The sequence below is a fragment of the Antechinus flavipes genome, chromosome 1, assembly GCF_016432865.1.
Source record: "Antechinus flavipes isolate AdamAnt ecotype Samford, QLD, Australia chromosome 1, AdamAnt_v2, whole genome shotgun sequence".
Classification (NCBI taxonomy): domain Eukaryota; kingdom Metazoa; phylum Chordata; class Mammalia; order Dasyuromorphia; family Dasyuridae; genus Antechinus; species Antechinus flavipes.
This window is the reverse complement of record NC_067398.1, coordinates 303428025-303445008: the sequence shown is the minus strand read 5'-3', so window position 1 is coordinate 303445008 and position 16984 is coordinate 303428025. Positions and strand designations below refer to the sequence as shown.

The following is a 16984-nucleotide window of genomic DNA, read 5'->3' as shown; positions in this document are numbered from 1 at the left end:
TCATAGTTGATCATCATGTTATCTTGTCCTTACCATGTGCAATGTTCTCCTGATTATGCTGCCTGACTTTCAGACTGGAGCCATTTCCACTATACCACATTCTCTTGTGTGATATTGTGGGCTATGAGAGGAAGTAAAATTGTTTTCAAGAGGAAGAAAGAGAGCAGAAACAGATTGGTACTAACTGGTTTCTCTAGGTTACTTTTTATTATATAGTCAAGTTTTTTATTTTCAAAAATATATACATGGATAATTTTTCAACAATGACCCTTGCAAACCCTTGTGTTTCAAATTTTCCCTCTTTCTCTCCACCTCTTTCCCTAGATAGCAAGTAATCCAATATATGTTAAACATGTCAAAAATATGTTAAATCCAATATATGTATACATTTATACAATTATCTTGCTGCACAAGAAAAATCAAGTCAAAAAGAAAAAAAAATGAGAAAGAAAACAAAATGCAAGCAAACAACCACAAAAAGAGTGAAAATACTATATTGGAGTCCATATTCAGTCCCCACAGTCCTCTCTCTGGGTGTAGATGACTCTCTCCATCACAAGATCATTGGAATTGTACTGCATCATCTCATTGTTGAAAAGAGCCACATCCATCAGAATTGATCTTGGAATAATCTTATTGTTGCTGTGTATAATGATCTCCTGGTTCTGCTCATTTCACTTAGCATCATTTCATGTAAATCTCTCCAGGTGTCTCTGAAATCAATTTGCTGATAATGTCTTATAGAACAATAATATTCCATCACATTCAGATACCATAATTTATTCAGCCAATTGATGGGCATCCATTCAGTTTCCAATTTCTTGCAACTACAAAAAGGGCTACCACAAACATTTTTGCACATATGGGTCCCTTTCTCTCTTTATATGATAGAAAGAAAGAAAGAAAGAAAGAAAGAAAGAAAGAAAGAAAGAAAGAAAGAAAGAAAGAAAGAAAGAAAGAAGAGAGAGAGAGAAAGAAGGAAAGAAAGAAAGAAGGAAGGAAGGAAGAAAGAAAGAAAGAAAGAGAGAGAGAGAAAGAAGGAAGGAAAGAAAGAAGGAAAGAAGAAAGGAAGGAAGGAAGGAAGAAGGAAAGAAGAAAGAAAGAAAGAAAGAAAGAAAGAAAGAAAGAAAGAGAAAGAAAGAAGGAAAGAAAGAAAGAAAGAAGAAAGGAAAGAAAGAAGGAAAGAAAGAAAGAAGGAAGGAAAAAAGGAAAGAAGGAAAGAAAAAAGGAAAGAAGGAAAGAAAGAAGGAAAGAAGGAAGGAAGGAAGGAAGGAAGGAAAAAAGAAAGAAAGAAAGAAAGAAAGAAAGAAAGAAAGAAAGAAAGAAAGAAAGAAAGAAAGAAGGAAGGAAGGAAGTAAGGAAGGAAGAAAGAAAGAAAGAAGGAAGGAAGGAAGGAGGGAAGGAAGGAGGGAGGGAGGGAAGGAAGGAGGGAAGGAAGGCAAGAGATATAGAAAGAAAGAAAAGAAAATGAAGAAAGGAAGGAAGGAAAAGGTAAAATTAAAAGAAAAAAAGATATATATGTATATATATATATATATTACTGTTTTTCATGCAGAGAACTACATTCTCTATCTCTGGATTGAATTTGTAATAATTAGCTTACTGGTCTGAAATGCATTCCCTCCTAGTCTCCTTTTTCTTTAGAATTCCTCATTTCTTTCACAATTTAGCTCAAGCTGAGGTAGTGTAATGGATCAAGCTCTGGTTCAAGCTTGAGAAATTTCCTAGCTATTTTACTCTGGGCAAGACACTTAACCTTTGATTCAGTTTCCTCAACTGTAAAACAGGAATAACAAAAGTACCCATTTCATGATTGTTATGAGGAACCCTGTAAGGATCTAATGAAATAATATTTTTAAATCACTTGACATTGTAGGCCTTATAAAAATGCAAACTAGCTATTAGTAGAAATTGTAGTAGTAAGAAAAGGGGGAACAGTGATAACTGAGGTCAAATTTGAATCCAGAACTTCCTGATTCTACATCTTCCTTCCCCGTTTCCCTCCCATCCACTGTACTACCTATTTCATTCAGCTGTTTCATCTTGAAGGAAAAAAAGAGCAGTGTATTCCAGATAGGCAGGACAGCCAGTACAAAGGCACAGAGATAGGAGATGTAGTTCTCTATGTGAAAAATAGCAAAATAGTCAGTGTGGTGGACCATAGAGCACTGCAAGTCTAGGTTGTGAAGGTTTTTAATGCTGAATATTTTTATTCATTTTTGCTTCAAATTGTTCTCCAGAATGGTTGATCAGTTCACAACTCCAGGCAATTTTTATTTATTTTATCCAAAGAAGTAATAAGGGGCTATGAGTTTAGTGAACTGGGAAACGACTTGAATGGAGTTGAGCTTTAGGAAGATCACTTTGTCAGCTGAGAGATTACAATTTAAATATCATGTTGTTCATTGGATAATTAGTAGAGTGACATATGTCTTTTTGTAGGCTTAAATGTGGTGTGCAAACCAATTTGGACTTCTTACACTGCAGAGTACCCATGCAGAATCCCAGACCATCACAGTTCTCATGTAAAGTGTCATAGGTATAATGCACTGTTGAGCTCCCCTACACACCAAGGGGAACTATAACTGGGTTCCTTACCTTTCACCAGGTACTGAGACGTTTCCGAAGCAGCTCCCTCTAGCTGCTCTCTTTCCCCATAGAACACCCTACACACCAGAAGTTGTCAAGCATGGAAAGCGTTTATTAAGCACTCTACATGTGCTCTCTAATGAAGTCGTGGCTTCTAGCAGTTACATTCCTTCTTATATACCATCTCATTACATCATCTCATACCCAGATTTCTTTGTCTTTACCCCATCACGGTACAGGCTACTCAATAACAAAATCATTAATCTTGGGGTAAACAACCTTTCACTACTGCCTTCCTGTTTTCCTCCTCTGCACACCTTGTTCCCCCTCTTCAGGTTATTTCCTGCTATACAGCTCGTTTTGCCACGTATACCTAAAATCATCTAACAATGCACTCATTACTTCATGTGATCTTCCCTACAATTTTGGAGGTAGGCAAAGGGAGATATTATTATCATCATATTAGAAATGAGAACCTAGAAACTCAGAGGCATGAAGTTATTAATTAGTTATCTCTAACCCAAGCTCGCAAGGGCTAGTAAATAATAGGTCTCCTGATTTGCAGTCTTGTACTATTCCACTGGACTAACTTCCAGAGACCCCTGGACACTAACCTCAAAATTGCTAACCTGGCCTCTGGTCAGCAAATATTTAAATGCATAGTTATTTGTGGATACTCCATTTTTAAGCAGATTTTAAGCAGAAATAAGTTTCCCTTATTTAATCATTCGCTGATCAGGGAACTGGCTTTTTTTTTTCCTTTGTGTTTCTTCTTCTGGAAAATTCCTAGCACTTCTGGATCAGCAGGCTGAGGAGAGAATCCAGAAAATTGTCTTTATTATCAGCATCCTCTCCTTCCAGGCAAAGAATTAGGTGTCCACACTTGTGACAAGAAAAATAAGCTTGTGTCCAGGAGTGTTTCAGATTCAACTGAAAAAAAAAAAAAAAGAGTCAGCTTAACTTAGGGTAGGGAGTATGTCTTGGACGAGAAAGAGAAGGGTGCCCTTCCTTAGCGTTGGGATGGAGTTAGGGGAACTACAGCCTTCAGGAAGCCAATCATGGAAGGTTCCTCTTAAACATTCTCCTTTCTACTACCCTCAGGCCACCTCACCCCCCTCCCCCAGTTCTACCTAGGCTGCTTCCATAGAATTCCAGTGTTTTCCCCTACTATTATCTTCAGATGCAGCTTGTACTTGACCTTTAGTACTGGATGAATTCTTGGCTTCATTTCAAGGAAATTTGTGGAGGAAATCCATCCACAAGGATTGATGGAAATAGCATTGTAACATCTAGTACCGTCTTCATATGGCCATAGTCCAAGACAGGAAATAGGTGCCCTTACCCATCCCCTGATACACATGCAAACAAAGAAGTTGCACTTTCATTCAGTACATATTTATTGAGCACTTGTAAATTATTTCTCAAGTTGCCTCATTCCTTCTGGTGACTTAGTACAATCTCAAGTTTTGAAGTCCCCCAGGTCTTTCCCAAAATTCTTTTTTCTTTATCTAAACCTTTATAAGGTGAGTAGAGAGAAGATGAAATAAATGGATTCATGGAATGGCATATAAAAAGAACTTTAGAGATCATTTGAAATAACTTCACTTAACAAGGGAGAAAATAGTAAGTACATACCTTTTGTGTCTGTTTTTAGTTTTTATCTATAGTCATATCTTGCTCAGAATATTTTTCTAAATGTAATTTTCATTTTTTCATTTTTAATAATCATTTTTTAAAAATTCTGAGTTCTGAATTTTCTCCCTTCCTCTTCCCTCAACACACTCCCACCACATTAAGAAGGCAAGAAATGTGATAGTAATCATACATATGAAATTATGACAAGCTTATTTCTAATATTAGCCATATTGTCAAAAAAAGCAAGAAAAATAAAGAAAAAATTATGTTTCAATCTGGACTCAGACTTCTCTAATTCTATCTAGAACTAAATAGATAGACCCTAAGAAGGTCCTTTGAACTAACTTGAATCATCATATTGATACGAATTGCTAAATCATTCTCAATTGATCCTTGTAAAATATTGCTATTACTGTGTCCAGTGTTCTCCTGGTTCTACTCACTGCATTTTGCATCAGTTCATATAAGACTTCCCACATTTTTCTGAAACATCTTGCTTATCATTTCTTATAGCATAATAGTATTTCATCACAATCATATACCACAACTTGTTCAGACATTCCCAAACTGATGGGTGTCCCCTCAATTTCCAATTCTTTACCATCATAAAAGGAGCCAAAATAAATATTTTGGTGCATATAAGTCCTTTTCCTTTGAAGTCTTTAGGCTACAAGCCTAGTAAAGATATTTCTGGGTTAAAGGATATACACAGTTTAACAGACCTTTAGGAATAATTCCAAATTGTTCTCCAGAATGGTTGATCAGTTCACAACTCCAGCAAAAGTGCATTAGTGTCCCAATTTTCTCAAACCAACTCAACATTTGTAATTTTTCCTTTTCTGTCACATTAGTCAATCTAACAGGTGTGAGGTGGTACCTCAGAGTAGTTTTGTTTGGCATTTCTCTAATCAATAGTGATTTAGAGCATTTTTTCATGTGACTATAGACAATTTTGATTTCTTCTTCTAAAAACTGTGATGAAATGTGATGGAAATGATAAGCAAGGTGATTTCAGAAAAGCCTGGAAAGACTTCCATGATCTGATGCTGAGTGAAGTGAGCAAAACGAGCAGAACATTATACATAGTAATAAGATTAGGTGATGATCAACTGTGATGTATTTGGCTGTTCTTAACAATGTGGTAATTAAAGGCAACTCCAATAGATCTGGAATGGAAAATGCTATCTGCATCCAGAGAGAGAGAACTATGGAGACAATATGGATCGAAGCATAGTATTTTCACATTTTGTTGTTTGTTTCTCATTTTTTTCCCCTTTTGTTCCAATTTTTCTTGCATAACACAACAAATATAAAAATATGTTTAAAATAATTGTACATATTTAACCTTATCAGAGTACTTGCTGTCTTGAGGAGGAGGAGGTAAGAGAGGGAGGGAGAAAAATTTGGCACAATAAGTCTTACAAAAATGGATGTAGAAGAAGGAGGAGAAGAAAAAGAAGAAAGAAGAAGAAGAAATAAGAAGAAAAAGAAGAAGAGGGAAGAAGAAGAAGAAAAATAAAGAAGAAGAGATAACAACAACAAGAAGAAGAAATAAGGAGAAAAAGAAGAAGAAAGAAGAAGAGGGAAGAAGGAAGAAGAGGAAGAAGAAAAAGAAAGAAGAAAGAAGAAGAAGAAGAAAGAAGAAAGAAGAAGAAAGAAGAAAAAGAAAGAAGAAAAGAAGAAGAAAAGAAAAAGAAAGAAGAAGAAGAAGAAAGAAGGAAAAAGAAGGAGGAAGAAGAAGAAGAAGAAAAGAAGAAGAAGAAGAAGAAGAAAAGAAAGAAGAAAAGGAAAGAAGAAAGAAGAAGAAAAAGGAAGAAGAAGAAGAAAAAGAAAGAAGAAAAGGAAAAAAGAAAGAAGAAGAAAAAGGAAGAAGAAGAAAGAAGAAGAAAAAGAAGAAAAAGAAGAAGAAAAAGGAAGAAGAAAGAAGAAGAAAGAAGGAAGAAGAAGAAGAAAGAAGAAAGAAAGAAGAAGAAAAGAAGAAGAAAGAAGAAGAAGAAGAAGAAGAAGAAGAAAAAGAAGAAAGAAAGAAGAAGAAAGAAAGAAGAAGAAGAAGAAAAAGAAGAAGAAAGAAAGAAGAAGAAAGAAGAAAGAAGAAAGAAAGAAAGAAGAAAAGAAGAAGAAGAAAAGAAAGAAGAAGAAGAAAGAAAGAAGAAGAAGAAAAAGAAGAAGAAAAAGAAGAAGAAAGAAGAAAAGAAGAAGAAAGAAAGAAAGAAGAAAAGAAAAAGAAAGAAGAAAGAAGAAGAAGAAAAGAAGAAAGAAAGAAAGAAAGAAGAAAGAAAGAAGAAAGAAAGAAAGAAAGAAAGAAGAAGAAGTAGTCACAAAACTATGAAAATTTATCATTAGGGTTCATTTAGGGAAAGAGTAAATACATAGATATTTCTAATTTGGTAACCCCTATGGTCATCACAATAGTTTAGCAGTAATCAGAATCATTGAAAGAAATTTCAGTCTTTGTTTCTTGTCTTTCTGAATGTAAAGAAAATTTTAAAAAGGTACTCATTAAAATAATTAGTGAATACTTTGGTTTTTCTTCAGATTATATACATTTTTCACCTTTTACTAAAGTTGATAGTTGAAAGCTATCTTTACATGTATTTGGAAAAATAAAATACCACTGAGGAAAAAAAAAAATGAGGCCTTTATTAGAGAAATTTGCTGCCAAAAAAACCTTCCCCCAATTTCTTGTTTTCCTTCTAATTTTGGCAACATAGGTTTTGTTTGTGCACAATACTTTTCATTTAATATACTCAATATTATTTATTTTACTTCCTGTGATCCTCTCTATCCTGATATTTGGTCATAAATTCTATAGATCTGACAGGTAAAATTTTCCATACTTCCATAATTTGCTTTTGTTATCATTCTTTATGTCTAAATCATATACACATTTTGACTTTTATCTTGGTACACAGTGTGAGATGTTCTGTGCCTAGATTTTGCCAAACTATTTTCCAGTTTTCCCAGCATTTTTGGTCAAACAGGAAGTTATCACAAAAGCTTGACCTTTGGGCTTATCAAACACAAGATTACTTTAGTCATTTGCAACTGTGTATTGTATACCTAATTTATTCTGAGTTACCATTCTGTTTCTCAGTCAATACCAAATTGTTTTCCAGATTGCCTTTTGTAGTACAGTTTCAGATTATTGAGTCCTTTGATATTTTTGGTCTTTCATTCTTCCGGATAAATTTTGTTACTATTTTTTCTAGATCTATAAAATAAGTTTTGGTAATTTGATTGGCATGGCACTGAATAAATAAATTAATAGAGGTAGAAATGTCATTTTTATTATATTGGCTTGGTCTATAATTAATATTTTTTCTAATTGTTTAGATCTGACTTTGGTTAAAAGTGTTTTATAATTGTATTCATAAGTTTACATAATATTTAATAGCCACAAAGTCTTCCATAGCCATTATTTTGTTTTCTTCTCACAACAAATGTTTTCTATAGCCATTATTTTTCTTGCAACCATGAAATATAAGAGCAGGTATCATTCTTACTTGACAGATGAGGAAACTGACTACTTGATTAGCCTGAGGTTTCACAACTAATAAAGCACAGTATAATATTGAGAATCTAAATTTCCTAACTTGCCACCCAGTGATTTTTTAAAAAATATTTGCATTTATTTTCATTTCTATCCTTTGAATTTTGTCCTATGACTACAATAATTCCAATAAATTATTTTTGGATGAATGAATTAAAAAGAAAATTTGGCTATATAGCTTAAAGGAAATTTTTAAAAATTATCTTTGGTTTTAGGGAAAGGCTTTAGGAAAGAGAGAAATAAAAAATTAAAATTGAATTAAATAATAATTATATATCTTTGGTTTTGATTTCATCTTCATTTCTCACCTTCCCTTTCTCCTACTCAGATAGACACCCTTTAAAAAGCATCAAAAGGAAAGAGGGAGAAAAGAAATTCAGTAAAACAAATCAGTGCAACAGAGATATACATTTCAACATATACAGTAGTCTACATCCATAGTCCCCACCTCTCTAAAGCCAAAAAAAAAACTTTAAAACTTTATGTGAACATTATGAAGTTTTAACATTCTGGTATTAAATTCAAATTTTAAACACTGTATCCCACTTTATGATTCTCACCTTTTATAATATTTTCATAGGCTGGCACAAACAAAAAATCTTTTAAAAAATATTTGTAGAAGAGGTAGTGGCGTGTGTTGTTTTGTCCACATAGGTTAGGTGTATTTCCACATATGTCTGGGTAGAGTGGCCTGCAGGAAGACATGAATAGTTATATCAAGTTTCTTCCCCCCACTTTTCTCCAAGAGAGACTTTGATTCAGAAAATTGGGGCCAAAGGCCTCCACTCTGTTCTCCTCAGAAAGAGGGTAAACCAGGCTAGAATTATATTTATCTACTCCCTTAAATATTATGGGAAATAATTTTTACATTCAAACTGAGTACCTGATCACTATTTCTTCTTGAGAAAGGATTGTCCCAAGCTATATATATATGGCTTGACTTCCTTCCAAATTCATAGCAAAATAGAAACCAGATGAGATTTAAATATATATATCAGATGAGATTTATATATATATATATATATTTAAATCTCATCTGGTTTGTGACCCTATTTGGTATTTTCTTGTAAAGATACTGTGGTTTGCCATTTCCTTCTCCAGCTGATTTTACAGATGAGGAAACTGAGGCAAACAAGGTTAAGTAACTGGTCACACAGCTAGTAAATGTTTAAAGCTGGATTTCAGTTCAAATATTCCTGAATCTCCTTTTACTCTTTTCTGTGTATTCACTTTCTTCTACTTTCCTTCCTCTCCCCAGCATTACTTAGTTTTTTCTTTTGTTTTATTTTATTTACTTTACATTTTCATCAGTTACATTCAAAACATTTTTTACATTTGTGTTTTTTTACATTTTTTTGAATTCTAGATTCTCTCCCTTATCCAAACCCATAATTAAAAAAAACACATGTGAAGTTGTACAAAACATTTCAATAAAAGTTAAATTGTGAAAGAAAACATAGATCTCCCACATAAATCTCCCACCCTAATGAAAATAAAAGCCCTCAAGAAAAATTAAGTTAAAAAGAAAGAGATAGAGAAAGAGGGAATGCTTTGATCTGTATTCAGAGACAATCAGTTCCTTATTTGGTATGGATAGGACTTTTCATCAAAATCCTTTATAGTAATAGTGTGAATGATGTAGTACTGAAAATAGCAGTCATTTACAGCTGGTTATCCCATAACATTGCTATTACTTTGTATACAATACATTTGACTTTGCTTGAGTTCATGGAGGACTCTAATTTTTTTCCCCCAAGAAAATCCTGCTCATTATTTCCCATACAACAATAATATTTTATCCCAAACACATACCGCAGTTTATTGAGCCATTCCTCAACTAATGAGCAACCCCTTGATTTCCTTTTTTTTTTTTTGCCCTGACAAGAGAACTTCTATGAATATTTTTTGTACATAAAAGTCATTCCCTCCTCCCTTTCTTCCCCCAAATCTCTTGGCATTTATGCCTAGTAGTGGTGGTGTTAGGTCAGAGGATATGCATGAATTTATAGCCCTTTGGGCATTGATCATATCTTTTGATCATTTATCAATTGGAGCATGGGTCTTATTTTTTATAAATTTGATTGTTTCCTCTATGTTTGAGAAATGAGATCTTATCAGAGAAACTTGCTTCAAAATTTTTTTTACAATTACTACTGCTAATTATATCCCTCCCCCACCCCTCATTTATTCTCTCTCTCTCCTTTCACCCTGTTCCTCCTCAAAAGTATTTTGGTATTGATCTCTCCCTTCCCCAATATCCCTCTCTTTAATCATCCTCCCCCCCTTCCTATGTCCCATTCCCCGTCTATTTTCCTGCAGCAAGTACCCAACATTACTTTGTTAAAAAAAAAAAAAAAAAAGGTCATTAAAGAAAAATAAATACATTGGTCATGTCTAAAGATGTATGCTTTATTCTATATTTCTAGATCACCACCTCTCAAGAAGTAGAAAGCATGCTTCATCATCATTCTTATAGAATTATGATTGACACTGTATTTACAACAAATTAAAAGTTGTTTTCCTTGACAATTTTAAAATCATTGTATAACTATTTTCATGATTCTGCTAATTTTATTAGTCATAGTTTCATACAAATCTTACCGAATTTCTTTGAAGTCTTCATATTTATCCACCATTTCTTATGTTGCAGTAACATTACCTTCATATACTACATGCTGTTCAGCCATTCACCAACTGATGAATACCTGTTTTAGTTCTAGTTTTTTTTGCTACGGCAATAAAGTGCTACTATAAATATTTTTACCTATATGGGTCTTTTCACCCATTCCATTTTCCTTATTCAGTACATGTCAGTGGCTCCCCATCGCCTCTGACATTCAAGCCTTTTACAACCTCCCCTACCTCCTCTTTTCACCTTTCTCCTCAGTGACACTGACCTTTTTATTTCTCAAAGAAGACAGTGCAGTTTTCAACTCAGGCACTTTTACTAGTTGACCCTATGCCTGGAATTCTCTTCTTCCTCAAGAACTTCCTGGCTGCCTTCAAATCTCAGGTAAAATCCCACTGACCATAGGGAGTTGTCCCTGATCTCCCATAATTCTAGTGCTTTTCCTCTTTTGTTTATTTCCAATTTATCCTGTCTATATAGCTTTTTTGCATATTATCTCCCCTAAAAAGTTGTGAGCTCGTTGAAAGCAGGGAATGATGTTGCCTCTTTTTGTATCCCAGCCTTTAGCATAATGTCTAGTATATAGTAGCTGTTTTGTAAATGTTTATTGAATGACCTGACTGACTTGATCTCTTTGGGCTATAGGCCTAACAGTGATATTATTTTGTCAAATGTTTAGTGAGTTTTAGCTACAAATTGCTTTCCAGAATGATTGAAACAATTCACAGTGACATCAACAGGGTATTAAGGTGCTTTTCCCCCTATCATCCCTTCAATAACTGTAATTTCCCTTTTTTGACATCTCTTTAACCTGAGGTAGAAAATTATATTTTAATTTGGCTTCTCCTATTATTGATGATATGAGCATTTTTTCTATGGTTATAATCACCCTATATTTCTTTTGAAAATTGTCCACAATATCTTTGATCTTTGTCTATTGGTAAATAACTGTTTTTCTTGTACATTTGTATCTGCGTATATTTTGTGATCATCTCTATGTCTTGTTTGATCAAGAATTCTATCAATAGTTGTGAAGATTATCTCCTTTTCTGATCCTCTAATTTATTTATGATAGGATTTTTTATATCTAGGCCATGTATCCATTTGGAGCATATTTGTGATATGTATGTGCACTACCACAAACTTCTTGAAACAAAGTAAATCATGATGTTTGGCCAAAGATAGCGAGAAAGGACCAAATGTACCCAAATATCTAGAGCAACACTTCTTACTGTAGGAAAGAACTAAAAACAAAGTGACTTTCAATAGACTGAGGAATGTTTGAACAAATTATGTTATATGAATGTACTAGAATATTATTCTGTAAGAAATGGTAAATATGAAGAAGTCAGACAAACTTGAGAAGACTTGTGTAAATGTGCGAATTAAACAGAACTAGGAGAACAAGTTACATTATGATTATAATGTTGTAAATAAAATAACTTTGAAAGACTTAAAAAATATGAGCAATGGCCAGCCATGATTTCTGAAGCATGTTTCCTACCTCTTGGCAGAGAAGTGATGAACTAGAAGTGCAGATAGTGACATATATTTTCAAGTATGGTCAATACATTGATATATTTTGTTTAAAAAAATGCGTATTTGTTATAAGGGAGGGCTTCTTTTTGGAAAGGAGGTAAAAAGGATATCCTTTCTTATTTCTCTCCTCTCCCCAAAAAGAGAAGAGTACCAATAAACAAAAATACACAGGGAAAAAAGTTTAGAAGGGGACACAAATGGGATGACTTTTCACTAACTTGTTAAAGGTAATATATACTTTTAAAAAGTGTAGCCAAAGTTCATATTTTCATATACAATTCTCATTTTATGCATTTCATAATGAACCTTTTGCTTTTTGGTAGTCACAATGAAAAAAATTTAAATCATACTTTCTTAAGAATTGACATCATAAACCATTCTGGAGAGCAATCTGGAATTATGCCCAAAAAGTTATCAAATTGTGCATACCCTTTGATCCAGCAGTGTTACTTCTGGGCTTATATCCCAAAGAGATACTAAAGAAGGGAAAGGGACCTGTATGTGCCAAAATGTTTGTAGCAGCCCTGTTTGTAGTGGCTAGAAACTGGAAAATGAATGGATGCCCATCAATTGGAAAATGGCTGGGTAAATTGTGGTATATGAATGTTATGGAATATTATTGTTCTGTAAGAAATGACCAGCAGGATGAATACAGAGAGGCCTAGTGAGACTTACATGAACTGATGCTAAGTGAAATGAGCAGAACCAGGAGATCATTATACACTTCGACAACGATATTGTATAAGGACATATTTTGATGGAAGTGGATTTCTTTGACAAAGAGACCTAACTGAGTTTCAATTGATAAATGACGGACAGAAGCAGCTACACCCAAAGAAAGAACACTGGGAAACGAATGTGAACTATCTGCATTTTTGTTTTTCTTCCCGGGTTATTTTTACCTTCTGAATCCAATTCTCCCTATGCAACAAGAGAACTGTTCGGTTCTGCAAACATATATTGTATCTAGGATATACTGCATCATATCTAACATATATAGGACTGCTTGCCATCTAGGGGAGGGGGTGAAGGGAGGGAGGGGAAAAATCGGAACAGAAACGAGTGCAAGGGATAATGTTGTAAAAAAAAATTACCCTGGCATGGATTCTGTCAATATAAAGTAATTATTAAATAAAAATAAAAAAACAAAACAAAACAAAACAAACAAAAAAAAAGAATTGACATCAAAGAGGTAGCTAGGTGATGCAGTGGATATAATACCAACCCTGATCAGGAGGATCTGAGTTCAAATCTGGTCTCAGACTCTTAACACGTCCTGGCTGTGTGATCCTGGGCAAGTCACTTAACTCCAATTGCCTCAGCAAAAAATAAAGAATTGACATCATGTGATGTGGGCCAATTCCAGTGGTCTTGTGATGAAGAGAGACATCTGCACCTAGAAAGAGGATTGTGGGGACTGAGTGTAGACCACAACATAGGATTTTCACTTTTTGTTGTTTTTTTACATTCTCATTCTCATTTTTTTCCCCTTTTTGATCTGATTTTTCTTGTGTACGATGATAAGTGTGGAAATATGTATAGAAGAATTGCTCATGTTTAACATATATCGGATTACTTGGTGTCTAGGGAAAGAGGTGGGGGTAAGAGAGGGGAAAAATTAGATTTTGTAAGGGTAAATGTTGAAAATAGTCCATTTATTTACAAAATGCTCATCCAAATTATTTTGAAAATAAAAAGCTTTAATTAAATTTAATTAAAAAAAAGAATTGACATCATGGGTCATTAAAGAAGCTGACAAAAAGGGGGCATGATGAGAGTGCAATATATAGTTTCTAACTTTTATTGAAATTTTTTAATAACACTTTCATTTTCTACTATATTTATTTCCTCTCCCTTTTAACTGCAAATTTAAAAACAGAAAGGGAAGGGAGAAGAAAATCAATTCAACAAAACTAATCAACACAATTATTGAAGTTGTCAGTGTATGAGACACTTCACCTCAGTAGTCTCTTCAAAGAAGGAATAGAAGTTAGGCTACCTAGAAATGAAGTATCTTGTTTGGAGGAGCCAGGTTGCAAGGATCACTGGACCAAAGAGTATGTGTCAGGGAATAAAGTGTAAGAAGACTGGAAAGATTGGGGGGAGGGAGAGGTTACTAAGGATTTTGAACACCCAAAAGAGCATTTTGCATTTGCTCTTGGAGGTAATAGATAGCCCCTGGTGGAGTAACACGTACATACTTGGGTTTTAGGAAAATGACTCTGATGACTGGAGGATGGATTGGAATGGTGGGAATCTTAAGGCAAGCACAACCTTCAGCAGGCCATTGCCATAAGAAGATAACAAGGGCCTTTATGACAGTGCTGGCAATGTCAGGAGAAGAAGCTGATTGGAGAGATGCTGCAAAAATGCAATCAGTAGGTCCTGACAATGCTTGGATATGGGGAAAGGGAGAAGAGAGAGAGTGAAGAATCGAGGATGGCTCCTAGGTTTTGACCCTAAGAGATGGGGAGGATGGTGTTGCTGTCTACAGCAGTCTAGAGTTAAGATTAATCTTCTCACATTCAAATCTGGCCTAAAATACTTTTTAGCAAGTTATTTAACCCTGTTTGCCTCAGTCTCCTTATCTGTAAAATGAGCTGGAAATGGCAAATTATTTCAGTATCTTTGTGACTCCAAATGGGGTCACAAAGAGTTGAACATGAATGAAATGACTGAATAACACCAGGATCTTGATGAAATAGTGCCCTCCCCCGCCCCCCATTAGAAGAAGGGCTGCAAGGCTGGAGGTATCTTGGCCAGAGGAGGTTATTGGTGTGTAGATAAAAGAGGAAAGACTCAGGAATGGATCCAGGTGCGCCATGTTATCTAAAACTGTCAACTTAGAATTGTTCCTTCATTATATAGATCGGGGCTTCTTAAAACTTTTCCCACTCTTGACCTCTTTTTGCCCAAGAAATTTTTACATGATCCTGGGTATATGGGCATATAAAAATGACATACAAATCAAATATTTACTGATTTCATAATTTTGTGACTCCCACATTCATGAAAACACGAGGAAATTACAAACCACGGTTTAAGGAGGTGAGGTCTACATGAAGTAACAGGTTTATGGAATTAAAACTTTCCTGAGGTTACACTGGTAGTAAATAGCAGAACAAGGATTCAGACCTAGATTCTGATAAAGTGATGGATACAAAGTACAGAAGCATATAATTCTGCCCTTGGCTACTGTGTGAATTTGTTTTACTTGATGAAGTTTATTTTACAGAGGTTCAATCCCCCTTTTTTCTTCTTTTTATTGAAGGGGGGGGGGGAATAAGAAAAAAAGGTTACTAATAATGATGTGATTCAAAAGAGGGTTACTGCAATGTTCTTAAATGCCCAGAAGAGAACAGAAGGAACTTCAGAAAGAAACATAGAAAAAGGCAGTTTTTGTTCTATACTTAAAAAAAAAAAAAAGAGTATGGAATGAGGATTCAAGATTTTACACAGAATCCTATTTTTGTTGTGCTCTTGTACAGAAATGTATTTTTTGCTCATGGTCAGAATAAGAAGTTATTTTAAGAGAAAGCAGAAATTGACTTGGATATAAGAAGGGCTCTTTCCCCAAAGGACTTTACTATGAGGGAAAAAAAGATCTCTTTGATACCAGAGGCTTAATAGTGGGTGAGGATGGGGGACAGAAAAGATGTTTGCTTTTTATCCTGTACGCTGGGCTAGCCTGAGGATTTGACTCTTTACCAATAATTTATTGTTTCTGGCCTTTTTTATTCTGATTCATAGTTGAGATATGGATTGATAGGTTGGAAGCAAGGGACTCACATGTCAACTATATTTCTCAGCTTCTAGGAATTAGCTATTCCAAAAGCCAAAATTTACTGACCAACACCCCCTCCCCATTATTAAAGGGGACACCTACAAATCCATTCCCCCATTTCCAATTTTCTTCCATTAAAGGGATTGGAATGGACATTAGCTCTGGAATTGTAAGAACTAGATTAAAACTTCACTTTTGTCTGGATTTTTACCATGTCCTTAGAACTTTCCCAGGCTTCAATTTCTGCCTTAGCTGAGGTAATTGGGGCTAAGTGACTTGCCCAGATTCACACAATTAGGAAGTGTTAAGTACCTGAGATTACATTTGAACTCGGGTCTTCCTGACTTCAGGGCTGGTGCTGTATCCACCTCCCCTCCCCCCTTCCCCCCCCATCCCCCCATCCCTTTTCCCCACTTCAGTTTCTTAATCTTAATCCTTCTAACTCTTCTAAATCTTTGTATGATATTGAGAAGCCCACATAGTAAATGATTTCCCTAAAGTGACACACAATATTTTGTTTTCTGGACCAGGATATCCTTTTCAAATCTAGATTTGTGATAAATGAAAATATCCTCTTTTAAAACAAAATATTCCTTAGATGAACTTGATTATAAGTCACCCAAATTTTTTTTTTCTACAGGGTTTTGTGGGATCTCTGGAGGTACTTTCAAGCCTAAAACTCTAGGGTCATTTGACTTGGGAGTTTGGGCGGGGGAGTGGGGTGGGAATCAATGTGGATGAACTAAAAGGTAAAAGTCCTAAAGACCTCATCCTTCCTTTCAGAATTAATCAGATTTACCCTTAAATTTTCTTGTTACATCTTCCTATCTAATTTTAGATCCATTTTAGTGGGCAGCTTGGTAGAGTGGACCGTCTTGAATTTGAGTCAATAAACATTAGGCACCAACTAAGTGACAGATCCTGCTAAGTGTTGAGAAACAAAAGGCAGTCTGGGCTCTTAAGGTTTAACAGAAGAAAATATACAAATGACTGCATAAGATACATATCTGTATGTGTGTGTGTATATATAAATATACATACATAAATATACATATATAGACTAAGGCTTTAAAAGCCAAACAAGATCTGATCTTAAAGGCAAGGAGCCACTGGATTTTACTGAAAGGACATTAATATGGCCAGCCCTGTTAGGAGTTCCATTTATCAGTCTGATCAAAGGCAAATTGCTTAAATTCTGTTAATTTCTGTAATTGCATTTACAATAGCATGAAAGTATTTCTAAGCTTCAACTTCTAGA

General features: G+C 34.6%; 1 long non-coding RNA gene across 1 annotated transcript; it reads right to left on the bottom strand.

Annotated features, from left to right (window-relative positions):
* Positions 1-2680: 2680 nt before the first annotated feature.
* LOC127539386 (uncharacterized) lies at positions 2681-15928 on the bottom strand. The gene is made up of 3 exons (XR_007947913.1): positions 13168-15928; positions 8335-8465; positions 2681-3519 (listed from the first exon to the last, which is right to left on the bottom strand). It is a non-coding gene; the product is annotated as an uncharacterized LOC127539386 (long non-coding RNA).
* Positions 15929-16984: the final 1056 nt, after the last annotated feature.